At 37.2% G+C, this 17,367-nt stretch overlaps 1 long non-coding RNA gene across 2 annotated transcripts in view; it reads right to left on the reverse strand.

The window, feature by feature from the left end:
• LOC125408064 (uncharacterized) overlaps nucleotides 1-14,858 on the reverse strand; it is a 62,613-nt gene extending 47,755 nt beyond the window's left edge. For both annotated transcript variants that reach the window (XR_015003877.2, XR_007234355.3), the window contains exon 1: nucleotides 14,647-14,858. This is a non-coding gene — a long non-coding RNA (uncharacterized LOC125408064). The remainder of the gene's footprint in view (nucleotides 1-14,646) is intronic.
• Nucleotides 14,859-17,367: the final 2,509 nt, after the last annotated feature.

Raw genomic sequence — 17,367 nt, forward strand, 5'->3', positions numbered from 1 at the left:
ACCCACATACATATATCTGATATTAATTTATGTCTATATAATATATGTGATATACATATACACATACATATATCTGATGTTAACGTATGTTTATATATCACTTTCTATACAAATTCATCTATTGATAGGCACTGAGATCAATTCCATCACACGTTTGTGACAAGTTCTAAAATAAAGACAGATTTTAAAGTGTGTTATGGTGACTTAGTGCCCTTTGGTTACATATGCAGGAGTGGTATAAATAGGTTATGCATTAGTTTGTTTTTAGTTTTTTAAAAGATTTCCATATTGACTTACATTGTAGATGGACTCAAAGCTAGGCTTCTATAATATGAGTTGGGATTTGTCACTGTGTGCAACAATGGTCGGGTCGGGAGCTGTTGATAGAAGTTATGTAAACATTTAAAGAAAACAAATGACATTGTCATCTTAAAGATTGTGGCCTAAATCGCCTTTCAGTCTTTTGTCTAAAGCAAAGTGTAGAAATTGTGACCTTTGTGTTTGATCAGAAAGCCCAAATCCAAAGCCAGTGACCAATAACCACCACATGCCTGCTATCACATTTGTATTATCACAAAGGATTTCACCGTCAGCCTCAGAGTTTGCAGCACATATACTCAAACAATGAAATGGGTAACTCAGTAAGAGAAGATTGACAGTCATTAATTAGCAAAGTCTTTACAAACTCAGTCTATGCACTGCTGTGCACCCTGTAATGCTCTGCTGTATCTTTTTAGGAAGCAAAGCCTTACATTCAACCTAAAGAACTCTAATACTTGAATAGTTTTAATGTCACCATCTCCCTATATGTAAAGTAAGAAAACTGAAAGTTTCATGTTAATGAAGTTGTTGTAAGGATGAAATGTGATAATGTGTATAATGTACTTGACAATGATCAAAAGATGTTTAATATCACAATTGGAGTGGGAAAAATAATGTTCCCCAGGGATATGCCACCTGCCTACTTGACTATCCAATAACAAGATTTTAGACCTGAAAACATATACAAAAGCAACATCAAATGGACTCAGCAGATTATATGCATATGTTTGGGCATTTATATGTGTGTTCATGTACATAATTATACATATCTACATATACATATATATACACACACATATATACACATAACGATAATAGCTGAATGTTGTGGATAATGCTTTTGTACACTTTCAGGCAGAAAGTATACGTGGAGCAAGCAGACTAAGAATTCTGGGAAGAGGAAGGGCAGAGACATAGTCACAAGGAAGGAAGATGAGAATGCCTTACTGAGGAAAGGTACCAAGCCACGTGGCTAAACATAGATAAGAATTGTGAGTAAATTTAAGTCATAAGAGCTAGTTACTAATAAGCCTGAGCAATAGGCCAAACCATTTATGATTAAAATAAGCCTCTGGGTGTTTCTTTAGGCCTGGGGAGGACAGAAGCTTCACTCTACACTGTGTCATAGTTTTAGTCATCATCAATACCATCCAATGAAGGAAAATTTATTGATTTATTTCTTTGAACTCAAACGTGTTAGAAATTAATTTAAGAGCACTTGCTACCTATGCAGAAGACCAGGGTTTTATCCCCAGCACTCACATGGCAACTCAAAATCATCGTTAACTTCAGTTCCAGAGACTCTGATACACATTTCTTGTTTCTGGACAGCAGGCATGCACTTGGTGCACATACATAGGTGCCAACAATTACTCATACACATAAAATGAGTCCTAAAATGAAGACAAATAGGTGAAACTTAACTCCTGTGTTTAGGTGTTATAGTTCACTGCTTGTCCAGCTTACATTAGGCCCTCAGTTTCATTCCCTACAACACAAAAACAAATAAATAAATACACATTACTTTCTTGAGATATCTTTCCATGACTTTAGCCTTTCATTCACTAAAACTAAGTAAATAAATAATAATGCAAATCTTTCATATAGCTAAATTCGGTAATCTGCACATCTCTGAAATAACTGGTCACATTATGCACTGAGACACTTTCTAAACTTAATTATGGAAAGAGACTCAACAAAAAAAGGAACTCTCCTTTGTGATGCTGTGTTCTTCAAACCTGCATCAGGAAAACCTTTACTATTGTGTTCATCCATTCCTGATACTGTTTGAGTGTTTCTGTTTCTATTAAGAGACAGTTATCCTTTATGAAAAATTTCTCTTGTATGTGTAACATATTTACAAATGTAATAGTGAAGGCTTGTAGAAGTTCCAAGAACAAAGCAACTATCCTTAACCATCATCATTTTTCTCATTTTTCCAGCTCTTCTCTTTGTGTCTATTTTTTCAAGTTTGAATTATTGAGTTTCTTGGCTATAAAAATTTAATGGGAAATTATATAAAAGATTTTTAGGTGTTTGTTCAGAGAGATTTTCTTGCTTTGATTTATTTTGGTGATAGAGGATAAAAAGTTCCTTGGATGAAAAGGAAGAAAGAATTGAATCTATAGGTAGGAATCGTAAATGAGTCTTGGCAACATGCAGCTTAATTGGCTGACTCCTGCATGTGTTTAAAATAAAAAGACAGAGCAATCTCTGCATAATTTATAATGTCCATACACTACTCACCAACATAACAAGAATAGTACATGAAGCCCTTTATTTAAAGAGATGGCAATTTCTCTTACTTAAGGGTGAAACGTTTTTCATGCCAAAGATTGGTTGTTTTATTTACTAAATTATACAACCCTTCAGAAATATAAAATTATATGTTAAATTATGAGATTTACATATCTAATAGAAAGTATATGACTTAGTACTCTTTAAGTGGATTGAATTTTTCATCAATAATTAGTTCTCAGATAAATAGCAATACCAAAACCAAATTTGTGAAATAATATAATTGTTAAAGTTTTTATTCACAGATGTGTGATAAATACTTGCTTGGATACAAATTAACAATGACAGAAAAGAATCCCCTGATAGTAGGTATAGTTTTGTTAGAAAATAGTTTCCATGTATCCTCCCATACTGCTTCCCTGTGATTCTTGAATAACGTCTTTTTTTTTAAAAAAAGAAAGACATATAATAATTTTATAATCAGGTAAAAAGAACAGAGTTGGAACATGAATAGAATGATTAGCTTAGATTTGTAAAATAATAATTATTTAGTACATTGAACTCAGCTTGCATCAAATTCTGATTCTGACCCCCAGACTTAGTTTCTTAACTACCAATCCACACACTCACATTGTGAAGTAACACATCTCAGAACAGAAACAAAGCTAAAAGAGTCATGATTTATGTACAGCCTATATATGTATATTTAGAACCTGCTTGACGACTTCTCAATCAATTTTCACAGAAAGAGAGAAAGTCACCCTCAAGCTGTGGACTTTCAACTTCTGAGCTCTGCCCCAGGAAATGTCCTGGGCAACGGGAAGATATAAGGATACCTGGTCTCCAAGCAACCTGGCTCCCATTTAACATGCAGCTTCATAAAGCTTAACGAGGACTGGCTATCTCCTCCACATGGGGAGCAACTAAGCTCAGCGGGAACAGGGTGTTCTGGGTTTTGTATCATGTGAGTGAAGAGATCATAAACCTCTGTGACTCTTGCAAACTCTGCAGGTCAACGGAAACTCCTGACTACTGTACTCAACTTCCACATATTTAATGACTAATACGCCTAATACCTCGGCAACCAATCTTCAATAACCTCACCAGTCAGAAGCTCCCTGGATCCATATACATCCTAGACCCTCATTCAAGAAGAACTACACAGTTTTGAAGTCATCAAGAGAATAACGCTGGGAGTTACATGGTCCAGTTTTGAATCCTTGCCTATGTATGACCTTGATTAAGTTGCTGTAGCTCTCTACATACGAATCTCCCTCTCTTTTAAGCAGAGGGAGCATCCTACCTAGCCCACAAACTGCTGCAAAGTTTAAATGAGTGAATATTAGTAAAATACTTAAGATGGAACTTGGAGTGCTGTGTATGTATTCCATTAGAAAGTGCCCTGCCTTACCTGCTTCAGCAATACCCTTTTCCTAAAGACTAGGCTTCTTTCACTTGTTTTCAAATAGTGTTGCCAAAAGGGTTACGAAAGTTCCATAGGCTGTCCTTGAGAAGTTCCTTTACGATCCTCAGGAAGGTAAGAAACAAATCAGGCAGGTAAATGTGTCAAAGAGAAACATTCAAAGTAGAACAGAGAGGACGCTTGAATGCAGGGTCAGGAGAAAGGACCACTGCCCTGGAAGTGTGCAGAAAGCGTGAATCCATCTGAGGAGAATGGAAATGGATTCGTATTAACGGGTTTATTGTGGAATATTGAACAGCCGTAAAGGTTGTCTTAGTAGGAGCACAACAAAAAGCTCCTGTGCTTTTGAACAAATAAATTGGGTATCTGTAGAAAAGTTATTCCAGCCACCAAAGGATAGGTAAGGGCAGCGAAATGAAGGGTTCTGCTTAGTTGAGACATGAGAACGTGCGCTAAGAAAATGGAGAGAACTGTGGAATGATAGAAGTGAAGGAAGGAATCAAGCAGTTTTTTCAGACACTGACGGGTAAAGCTGGGGGCACGTGACTGGGTGTTGAGGGGAGAATTAAGTGTGGACAGATGCTTTCATAGAAAATTGGGAGTTGCCACGAACCATCGAAGCCTTTCCCCAGTAACAAGGTTTTTTTTGTGTGTGAAAAAATGGTTAATCATATACAAGGTCCTTAAGGCAACATGCTTAAAGGACATTAAATCAAGTTTTAAAATAGTATTTTTAGGGGCTATTCTTGATAAATAGTGGTTCCAGGTTCAGTGAGATTCTCTGTTTCACAAAATAAAGTCAAGAGTGGTAGACGAAAACATCCTGATCTTTACAACCCCCTCCACACCCACACACCCACACACCTACACCCAAGACACCCACACCCAATACACACACACACACACACACACACACACACATGCACAATCATACACTCACACAGACACACTTAGGCACATAGAAAAACTCCTCACATAAATCTTAAAGCAACTTTGAAATTACATTTTGCAAGCATAATTAATTTTGTTTGAAAGTACTATTAATAGGGGCTAGAGAGATGAATCTACAGTTAAGAGCCCTTACTGCTGTTGCAGAAGACTCTGGTTCAGTTCCCAGTATCCACATAGTGTTTCACAATCATCCGTGAACCCCAGTTTTAGGGCATCAGATGTCCATTTATGACCTCAGTCATCACCAGGCATGCATGTGGTGCACAACCATACATCCAGACAAAAAACCGATAGGCATAAAATAAAAATACTAATATTATTAATAATCATATGAAAGACGCACACAGAGGGAGACAGAGAGACAGGTACTGTTAACCTTTGTAGACTATAGATGATTGCATCCTCTCTAGTCCTGGGTTTCTCAGAGATTCAGCTCTTTCCAGAGAGGATCTATTTACAGTGTTTATCTATAGTGTTTATTTACAGTGCTCTTTGGCTTTTCTTCTACCATGCTCATCTCTCCTTGTATGCCCCATCTTTTGCATGTGTATTCACCCACACCTTGGACAAATAACTTAGTATTCTGAGTTTTCTTTTTCTCCCCCAGCTTTTCTTAGCTCATTGGAAATTTTCTATAATGCATTTTGATCATATTCACCCATCCATCACCCAAGTCCTTCTCGATACACTCCCTGCACCCCTACCCACCCAACTTTGCGTCTTCACTTTTCTTTTGATTCATGTTTTAAACCCATCACATACAGCTGATGCCACAGGGCCACACTCAGATGTGTGACCTCCATTGGTAGGCAGTTGACCTACCAGGAGTCATACTTTAAAGGAAAATGGCTTGCTCCCAACAGGTATCAAGTGTCAAAAGCCCCTCAGGTAGATAGGGGTGACACTTTGTGCCCACCTCTACTTTTATTTGTAACATGAGGGCCGGCTTGTTGGGGTATCTGTCCCGCCCGGTACCCCACAGCCGGCATGCCCCAAAGAGAAAATCAACCACACAGAGATCTCTATAAGTTATAAAGCTGATTGGCCCATTATCTCAGGCTACTTGTTAACTCTTATAGCTTATATTAACTCATTATTCTGATCTATGTTAGCCACGTGGCTTGGTACCTTTTTCAGCTGTCAGCTTACATGTTGCCTCTTTGGTGGTCTGCGCAGGAGAGACGGAGGGAGCTTCCTGTGTCCCAGAATACTCCCAGTCTCTTTGCTCCACCCCTATTTCCTGTCTGGCTTTCCCGCCTATACTGCCTGCTTGGCCAATCAGCGTTTTATTAAAATATGATTGACAGAATACAAACAATTCTCCCACACCATTTATTAGTAGGATTTTGTCTGGCATGACTTTGTACAGGTATTGAGCATGCTGTTACAGCTGCTATGAATTCATGTGCACAACTTCCCTACTGTATCCAGAAGACACTGATTCCTGGGACACATTCACTTCTTTGGTTCTGGAAGGATTTCTGCCCCCTCTTCTAAAATGATCCTCTGTCTTGGGAGGAGTGGGTGTAATGTAGATGTTTTGTTTAGGGCTAACTATTCTGCAGTGGCTTATTCTCTGTACCTTGGATCTCTGTGTTAATCACCATCTCCTGTAGAAAGAAACTTCTGTGATGAGGTTGAGATCTCTATTAATCTATGTGTAAAATGAGAGCAAAAACTAGTTTCATTTTACTAAGCACTTGTTTCCTTCTGACTGCATTAGACTATTAAACCTTATAAAATCCTGCACAGTCATTTGAATTTCAGGTTGAGCATCAAATTATTTATAACTTTGTCAGCAAGCACTTAGCAATATGAATAGTTTGCTGACTTTTCAGGCTAATGTTATAAAACATATATATATATATATATATATATATATATATATATGTGTGTGTGTGTGTGTGTGTGTGTGTGTGTGTGTGTGTATGTGTATATATGTATATATATATATATATACAGTCATAAGTCTGATAAAATATTTACTATTTTAATTTTGGCACTAATTGACTGTGCCCTGCTTCTGCTTATATGGAGAGCTGGAAGATGTGAATGCATATATGTATCAAATTAAAGCCCCAGTTCAATAAAATCAGACTCCCAATATTCTTGTTTTCAAGAAGTAATGATAGAAGAGAACCACAACAGGCAGGCCTTGACCTTACAGTTTTGCCCTGTGACTCCCCTTGAAAGGCATGCATGGGTTTAAAGGCCAAGACTATGACAAAAACTGATAGTATCCATGCTATCTAGCAGTGAATGGTAAAATGAAGTGTAAAATTATGACCCTCTGTGTTCTAGTTTGTTTTCTATTCCTATGATAAACACCATAACTAAAAGCATCTTAGAAAAATTAAAGGTATATTATATCTTACAACTCCTAGATCACTGAGGGAAATCAGGACAGGAACCCAAAGCAAGAACTTGGTGTTAAGAAGTGGAACAGCGGTCATGGAAGAGTGCTGTTTAATGGATTGCTACCTATGGTTAGTCAGTCTGCTTTCCTATACTATCAAAGACTATCGCTAATCATCATTAATCAAGAAGATTCTCCATAGACTTTACCAGTTAGCAATACTTTATTCAAAGTTCCCTCCATCATCCCAAATGACTCTTAGCTGTGTTCAAACTGTTAAAAAAAAACCTAGCTAATACAGCCTATCTTTATAATCATGCTTTGAAATTGCAAATTTTGTTGTTTATGAAACTATCAGACAAATACCCAGTCCTTTTGGCTATATTTGACGTTTTACAAAAAGCCATATATGTATATAAAACTAATATGTCCTTTGGGGGAACATAGAACTTATCCAGATATTTGCCATTAAAGAGCAATTTCCAAAGAACAAGAAAAGGAAAATCCCAACTGTACCTTCCACAAAAATGCTATAGCGGTTAGACTGCAAAGATAACATTCCTGAGCAGAACACAATCTTCCGAAGACAGGAGGAAAGGGACAGATTGCTACAATTAAGAGAACTGCTGATGTGCTGTTTTGTGCGGGGTAAGAAGATGGAAAAAGTGATTGATTATTCTGCTTTAAAATGGAAGTGCTTTAATCCCAGATAATAGCCCTTTCTCTTCCTGTAATGCCAGCCTAATTAAGTACAAAAAAATAATGTGTTGAGTCTCTTTTTATTTCAGTAAATATTTAGGCTCAGAGTCCAAGGAGGCTCTGTTGGTCCTTTGAACACTGTCAATGTGATTCGTTTTGTAGTTGTTTATTATCTGAATTTTTAATACAAGTATATGTTCTAAAGGAAAGAGTAGATTCTATGGTATGCATTTGATCATTTTACATGTCAGAAATAAGTCACAGCATCGAAATCATTGAGTCCAGAGCATGAGTACTCTCCTAAGGGACACGAAAGAACAAAATGGGCCACAGAAACCTCTGAGATGTGGCCAGTCCCCTTGGTACTCAGGTCTGAACATCTCTTCAGGAGACGAAACAACATATAGATTCTTCCAACTGTAGATTCCTGTGGGGCACATAGGCAAGTTTAAACTGAAAAGGTTTTATTGTTTTCATTCTATAGCCCAGGCTGAACTCAAAATCCTGACAATTCACCTGTCTCAAGAGTATTGTATCTATCCAGCTGAAAACTTTCAGATTGCACAACTGGATTAGAAATTTCACAATAGCTTTATGGGTTTTTTTTTCTTGCAGGAACTTTTGAATATGTTTCCTGTAAGGCTAGAACTTGCCTTTCTTGCCTCATTTTAGCAATCCCGGTATGCAACAGAACCAGGAAATGTAACTGAATATGAAAGCAATGTAGAAGGGAAAGAAGCAAATAAATGGAATGGAAATTTTGGTCATTGATATAGGTTCTTCTAAAATTGTACATATGTACAGATCTGTTCTTGTGTGACCGATGCACTCAATATAAACATTGAAATACTATGAGATACCTAAATCTAATCCAACTGTGGTGATTCATCTTTTATTCAAAACTAATGCTCCCTCTGAAAGGTAGTTACCTCTAGAAACATACATAATTTTGATGTTTTCTTCTGACAAATATAGTAATAAAATGTACATGTGTTTGTTGTGGAAGTATGACCTCAAGATATGTGTGATGTATGGGGCCCACCATAGGTTTGGAAAGAGACAAACACTTTTATATGCATTATCAATGTTCTGACAAGAAGAAAGGCTTAGTCCTTGTAATAATCCTACCACCTTTTCACCAATTTATGGCTTTCAAGAGAAAAATGCTTGATAGTAGGAATGCGTTGGGATTTTTTTCCTAGGATGTTGTAAGTCTGGGCTGTAAAGAGTTATGCCTGGCTCTGATGATGATGATGAGAATTTACCAAGAATAGCTAAAACCTCCTGGGTGATACTACAAAAGGTTATCACCCACAGACCCAGAACCACATCACCTTAGAAACAGCAGTATACCCTTCCAAGGGACCGTGAAATTCTGGTTTTGTAGGATTTAATTTTCTTCATATTTTTCTAAAGTTAGGAGGAACATGATGCCCCTCTCTGCAAATAAAACTTAGTGTTTCTACAACATTCCCTTATGACAGTGTCCAAAAATAAGAAGAGGCTCTGCTTCAGCAAAGGACAAAGAGAAATATATATCTTTTCATAACTTTGGGTTTCTTAAAGTGCAACTAAATGAAACAATGTGGGGGAGGATTCCAGCACAAAGCAATGGTAGGATAAAAAAGAACCACCCACGAACGTGTTCCCTTAAAAAGCATCACGCATCACATGTAGGCTCCCAGACACGTTTACTACCTACCCCAGATGGCCTTCTAACTGTCGCATCTTCTTGGAGGAAGATTCTTTAACCAATTGGTTGCCTTTTTAATGCAAGTTACATGTGTTTTAAATACCTTATGGGAAGCTGAAATTTTAATAGGGGTTTGGTTGGTGGAGCGATATAACACTGTCTACATTGCATTTATTGCATTTGGAATAAGGTGAGATTCATCTCTAAGAAAGTCAGCTGCTAGAAAGCACTTCAGTCATCCCTTGTGTTTATGTTAATTGCATTACTAGTATCAACAGTGTTTACATTGATCATATAGAAAACATTTTATTATGCATGCACACATAAAATTTATAGCTTGCAGACATACATGCAAATACACAAGCATATAGTGATGCATTAATTGCATACATATGCAAATTGACTGTAATATGTCTCTCCATTTATAAGCTCCTTAGCATAATACATGAGTATTGCATCATTGGTTCCTTGGCATTGCATATTAGAGCTACTCTCTCGACACTGCAGCATTCAAATCTGCAGAGAGATTTTCCCCAAAGCCTGATGAGTAGTGCCCTTTCCTTACATATGATTGGAATCATATCCTGAAAGACTGATAAGCAGACTACAGTGTCTTACTTTTGCAACTTAGTATCCTGGACTGGTGTCATTGGATGCTACTGTCTCTCTGCCCAATGGATCATTGCAGAGAGTTCTTTCCACCTTTGCAAATGTGCTCTGGAAGAAACCATTTCCCAATTTCCTTGACTTAAGAGTGTTTACTTTAGCCACCATTTGAAGTAGATCAAGAATCTTGAATCTTCACCCTTCACAAATGAACAGCAAGCACACATGGGGCATGAAAAAGAAAATAAGGCTTTCAACTTTGAATTTTGTTGAAATTTTATAAAAAGCAAAACAAAATAAGTCACCCAAATATAGACTATACCTTCAACCTGTAAGAGAAAAATGACTCTTGTTTGTAAGATATTGAGGCTGTTGCTGTTGTTGCTGATGCTGATGATGCTGATGATAGTAATAATTATGATAGTGATGACGATGATGATGATGGTGATTGAGATATGGACTCATACAGTGCAGGCTAGCTTCCAATTTACTATGTGTCTGAGAATGACTTTGAAGTTCTGATCCTCCTACCTCTACCTCCTGAAGACCAGGATTCTCGAAATGTGTCACCAGGTCAAGGGTTTTGGTATGTTCATTCATTGGATTTTAATTTTATGTGTACAAATGCTTTACCCAAATGTGTGTATATGTACCGTATGTGTGCAGAGCCCAAGGAGGGCACTAGATTCCCATGAACAGGAGTTACAGATGACTGTGAGCATTCGTTGGGGACTGGGAACTGATCCTGGTCCTTTACAAGAGCAATTAGATCTCTTTTTTTTCTTTTTTTTTGAAAGTAATTTTATTAAATTATAAAAGTTTCCATTTACGCCCCTCTTCCCAACACCCTCCCACTCCCCCCCCTCCCTCTCCTCCTCCCTCTTTGCCCCTAAGGGCAGTCAGGGTTTCCAGCCCTGTGGGAAGTTCAAGTTCGTCCCCCCTCCCTCCAGGTCCAGGAAGGTGAGTATCCAAACCGACTGGATCCCAAAAATCCAGTATATGCAGAGGAAACTAGTCCCAGTGTCATTGTCCATGGCTTCTCAGAAAGACTCCGGGCCAGCCACATTCAGAGAATCCGGCCACATTCAGAGAATCTGGTTGGATCACGTGCTCGTTCAGTCGCAGTCCAACTGCCCTTGGTAAACTCTCATTAGATCCGACCCCTTGTATCAGTGGGTGATAGTATCCCTCGCAGTCCTTCGTCATTTTCTTCGTCCTTATGCTCCTCATTTGGATCTTGGGGGACTCAGGCCGGTGCTCCAAAAAAAGTCCAGGACCAGATGGTTTCAATGCAGAATTCTACCAGAACTTCCAGGAAGAGCTAATTCCTATACTCCTTAATGTATTCCATAATATAGAAACAGAAGAGTCATTGCCAAACTCCTTTTATGAAGCTACAGTTACCTTAATACCAAAACCACACAAAGACACAACCAAGAAAGAGAATTACAGGCCAATCTCACTCATGAACATCGACGCGAAAATTCTCAATAAAATCCTGGCAAACCGAATCCAGGAACACATTAGAAAAATTATCCATTATGATCAAGTAGGCTTCATCCCAGAGCTGCAGGGCTGGTTCAACATACGCAATTAGATCTCTTAACTGTTGATCCATCTCTCCAGCTCTTAGGTCAAATTTCATAGAGTGTTAAGGACTGAGCACAGGGCTTCTGTTTGCTAATGCAGCACTCTACCAACTGAACTGTGTCCTCACGTTTTATTATTGTTTTTCATGTTATTTTTTATTTTCAGACTGTGACTTTTATTGTTTATACTCCCCTTTTATTTTTCTCCCCGCGAGCCCTTCTACAGACCCCTCCTTGCTCTCTTTCTAATTCATGGCATATTCTCATTAATTGTTACATACACACACACACATATATATATATATATTTATAATAATTTTATAATGTATATATTTTATAGTATAATATAATTTGTAATAATATCTATAATATAAATATGTGTGTATACATATATATTTCTAAGTATATCCTGCTCAGTCTGTATAATGTTACATGTGTATGTGTTTTTAGGGCTGACCATTCGGTATAGGATAACTAATCGATGTGCTCTTCCCTAAAGACTGTTGCTCTATCTTCCTGAATTCCTTAGTTGTTTGTACTTTTCGTATAGGGATGAGATTTCCCTGTTGACATGAGCGTATCTTTTTTGTTGTCTTTGGTCATCTTATGCTTAGGCACTTGTGTTAATGAGATTTTATGGATGTAGTTTCTGACATTACTAGGAGACATAAACTCACAGAAAATGAATCATTTCAAATGTTTTAGAAATTTTGCTTTCTTTGTTTTATAACTTTCAAATTAACATAAGTTTTAAAAATAACCCTAAAGTATTTTTAGATAGATAAAAAATGAATACTGATAAATCAGGGTTTTGTTTTAAATGGGTTGAATTAGACCACTATATTGTACCAAAAACTGTTTTAAAACATTTTGTCTCTATGTAATTTTATAGCAAATCTATATAGCTGATAATATTATGTGGTAATATTTTGTTTGTGTTTTAACAAAGCTTACTTGAAGAATAGAGTATGGAGCTAGCCTCAGAAATTAGCCATGGAGGCCAGGCAGTGGTGGCACACACCTTAAAACCCAGCACTTGGGAAACAGAGGCAGATGGTATGGCTCTCCGTGAGTTCAAGGCCACCCTGGGCTACAATGAGACTAAATTAGTCTAAAAGAGAAACAGAGCCAAACAGTGGTGGCTCACACCTTTAATCTCAGCAGTAGGGAGGTGGAGACAGGAAGTGATATGACTGGACAAAGAGAGGAATAGAAGGTAGAAGAAGACAGGAACTCAGGATTCAGTCTAAGGTTAGACTTCAGTTTGAGGACTTGTAGTGACATGATATCCCATTCGGTCTGAGGATTTTGTAGAAATAAGAACTAGTGGTTGCCTCCTCTTCTTCACTGATCTCTCAGATTTTACCTGCCTCTGGGTTTTTATTTAATAATATTAATTAGAATTGTGTTACATTATTATCATTGTTTTATATAAGAAAATTGAACTGAAGAAAATTTAGGAAACTCTTTAACACATATGTAACATACATTATATATAAAACACAACCAAATCAGTTTTAAAAGGCATGAGTTAAAATGTTTAAAAGATAATGTATTTCCAACTAAGTTACCCTCAATAAAAATATATTTTTGAAACTAGCAATATAAATTTATATTCTCCTAGCCTACATTTATAGTGTTTAAAGATAGCCTCTGGGCTAAAATTAAATTTCCTTAAGTTCTTTTTTTTATAATTGCTCAAGAAAGTGTGAAAGAGAAATGATATTTGTTGATTATTTTAGGACTTCTCTGGAGACTAAGGCTATTGCTGTAAGACATGGGCTATTGCTATGAGTTAAGTAAACACAATGTACCTTTCTGGTTCAGATGAAGAGGTACCCAGAATATCATAGGGGCTCTTGATTTCAAAATAAATAAATAAATAAATAAATAAATAAATAAATAAATAAATAGAAATATATGAAGAAAAAGATATGTCTATATGAGGGAAGAGTATAAGCCTGGTTATAAAGAATAATAAATGCCTCAACTTTCTCATCATTATTTCCTGCTTTCTTTCCCATTCATTCTTTATTTCTTCTTTTTAATCATCCCAACATACTTACAGACTACAGCCATTGCTCCCGTATCCACAGGAAAAAAAATTCCAAGACCACTATCAAATAACTGAAATCAAGGCTTGTGCAAAATCCTACACCTTATGCTATTTCCTAAATGTAGGGGGCCAGTGTCTCTTTAAGTTGTAAACTCAACACAATAATATTTAATAGTGCTAACAGAGTATTTATAACAATATGCTGCATTTAAAGTTGCTTAAATCGTGTGAATTGCTTATTTCTAATATGTTTCATTAAGCATTTGTGGACTACTGTTGGCCCTGAAATCAGACAGTCAAAGCCAACCCTGAAGATAAAGGGGATTCTGGTAGCCATGGGTGTGCAGTTTCACACCACTGCTCAGTTGTGAGTGCGCTCGCTCGCACTCTCTCTCTCTCTCTCTCTCTCTCTCTCTCTCTCTCTTTCTCTCTCTCTCTCCCTCTCTCTCTCTCTGATATGAGCATCCTTCCTCAGAACAGTCATCAGCTGGCTGACTGTCTCTGATTTGAAAACATATCCTCGGGTTTTCTTTACTTCTGACCCTGGGCTGACCACCACAGGCTCTCTGTTCCATAACTCTGTCAGGTGATAGTTTCTATCCACTCTGCTTTTCAGACTGAAAGATCTAAAGATACTTGATAACTTTGGTCTCAGTCTCCCACCCCTCAAGGACTGTCTGAACTGAGATAGTAAACGTTAAAGAATGACATCACCTGCTTAAATGGCTCCTCTCCCCACTTCTTGATGCCTTGTGCCTGGAACTTCAACTCTTCAGAATTTGTATTGAAAGTCCCTTTTTCCAAGAAAGAAGTCTTCACTTGAACCTTCCATTTTTGTCTCTAAGAGTCATTTGGTTATGATCTGAAGACAGAAGGTTGTGAGAGAGATTCCTTTGTGTTTGGCTGACGCCCACTCTCACCATTTCTGCTCTGTACATTTCCTCATTCAGAATTGTGCAACATGTTTCCTCTTCCTCTTTCACTTTGTTTTGCCTGCCTTTTTTGGAACATTGCCAGATGAGATCTCTCTTTTTTCGTCTTCCCTTTAGAAATGTTGCTTAGGCAGATTCAATAGATACAAGCTTACTAATAACACTTAAATGTCACTTAAGGTATCTGTTCCTTTGCATACTTGCAATAAAATCAATATTACAGTATCAAGCCAGTTTAGTAAAGAATTGTGCCTACTACTATGTGAGGGGTTAAGGATGACAGGGGTAAATGAGCATACTTTGTATTTATCCAATAGGTCTAGATTAAAAGAAACTGTGTCAATGAAAAACAAGAACAAAAGAATATATGAAACATTTTTTAGTGACTATCAAACATCCAATAATTAATATAAGTACTTTTAATTGTGTACCCAATCACTTAATCATTTACAAATAGTTTAGAATTAGAAAGCACTTCCAGCAGTGAAATATTCTAGTTATTCATTCATTCTTAAAAGTTTTTAAACCAACGCTTCATATACTACTTCCCATTTTAAATGAAAACAAATGTTGAGCAGTTAAAGCAGGCCTGTGCACACATGGAAAATGAAAATTAATGGTAAGGTCAGAATCTTTTCCCCACAAAAGCTTGGACCTTCTTGAATAATGGAAAACCAGGATCTGAAATTTATAATACAGTGCAAGACATAAATATAAAGACAGAAAAACATGTCTATTAGTTAATATCTGCTTCATAGAAAAGAATATAATTTCCCCTGTCTAATGAGGGCACCAAAATGGTGGTTCCTTGCAGTGTAACATAATGTTTAAGATTGATTGGAGTAAAACAGAACTGAGTTAGGGGCCAGCAATATGGCTCAGCAGGCAAAGATGTTGGGTCACAATCCTCATGACCTGAGCTCTACCCCAGGTACCCACATGGCAGAATAAGACAGTAGACTCCTGGAAGTTGTCCTCTGACATACACATGAACACTGTGGCATGTGTTGGACATACATATACTACATAAGTGCAACCAATTTTTAATATTTTGAAAGAACCAGGTTGAAATCCTAGTTCGGTACTGGAACGTGATACTATACATTTGTAACTCTGGAACTCAGATGCCTTCTGGCAGTAGATTCATGAGTACCAGACCAACTAGAGTCACTTAGTATGAGACAGAGCAGTCTTGGATATGTAGCAAGATTCTGTCTCAAATAACTGGAATTAATTAATTAATTAAATGCTCCTAGTTTGACCACCTGGTAGTAATTTAATTTTGACCAAGTTTCTTGACATATATCTGTCTCAATTTTTTCTGGCAAAGGGAATCACGGTACTGCTTACGTCAAAGTATATGGCCCAGCTTAAATACAAAGGTAGAGCGTGTAAAATGCTTGCAATTGGGTGTGGCTCATAATGAAGTGGTCTCTTGTCCATTCATTTGTTCTTGTGTTGAGCATGCATCTGACTAAATACAGAAAACCAACCCTGAAAAGTCTGCTAGCTCGCACCAAAAAGCCAATAGCGTGCATATGTGTATTTGTTATATTAAATATGCATCTGTTTCTGCTTACAATATTTGTACACCTATACAAAGTTATTTTGTCAGATTGTATGCATGCACAGTTCTTCCTCCGTTTAAGACATTTTGTATATTAATACAATTTTAGGGTATGTTTATCATATTGCACTATATATTTCTACCTCTGATCAAGATACTGTACATTGTTTACATTTTGATTTCATTGTTCTTATTTACTGCACAGTTATTTAAAGATTGTTTATTATTCTGATATAAAGTCTTAGCATTTATGTTATATAGGTATTAAGTATTAAAAGTCAGTAGTCTTTATATTTCTTATAGTCAGGCTAATTAGGTTGTTAAGATACATAGAGATTGTATTTCACATTGATAGGTAATGTTCAACCCCTTCAAAGATCTGTAGAACATGGCATTTAAATAGCTTAAGGTTCCGTTGAAGTGAGACATGATTACTCCTGGCAACACTGATCTATTCCTGAGAGAATGTTGAGCACCGAAGACACTATACTGGGAGCTTGTTTCCTTCTTGGCAGAACTGGTCTTTGGGTAAGGAACTGCCCATGCATCGACCACTGACAAAGTGCCTGAAGTCCAGACTGGACAAGCAGGACACAAGGAAAAAGACTGCCAAACCTTGCCAAGACAGAATAAGATGGTTTTAAAAGTCGTTCCTGCCTCTGAAAATGGTCTGCCAGTTACTCTAGGCCTTAGCCAAAGTTGGCTACTTCAACATTGTAGATGATACTTAGGATGATTGCCCAAGTAGCCATTTGTCTCTGCCATCTACCGCACATTTTGTAAGCTGCTTGATTGCATTTTCTTCTACTCAAGTAATACTATCTCCCTTCTCAGGCCTTTGATGGGGTTGAAGATTAGATAGTCATAGTTACTGTACTCTTATGATCTAGCTAAGCCATTTCTGATACAGGATTTAGACTCCTTAGAATAGAATGT

Source organism: Myodes glareolus, chromosome 9 (genome assembly GCF_982192425.1).
Source record: "Myodes glareolus chromosome 9, mMyoGla1.1, whole genome shotgun sequence".
Classification (NCBI taxonomy): Eukaryota; Metazoa; Chordata; class Mammalia; order Rodentia; family Cricetidae; genus Myodes; species Myodes glareolus.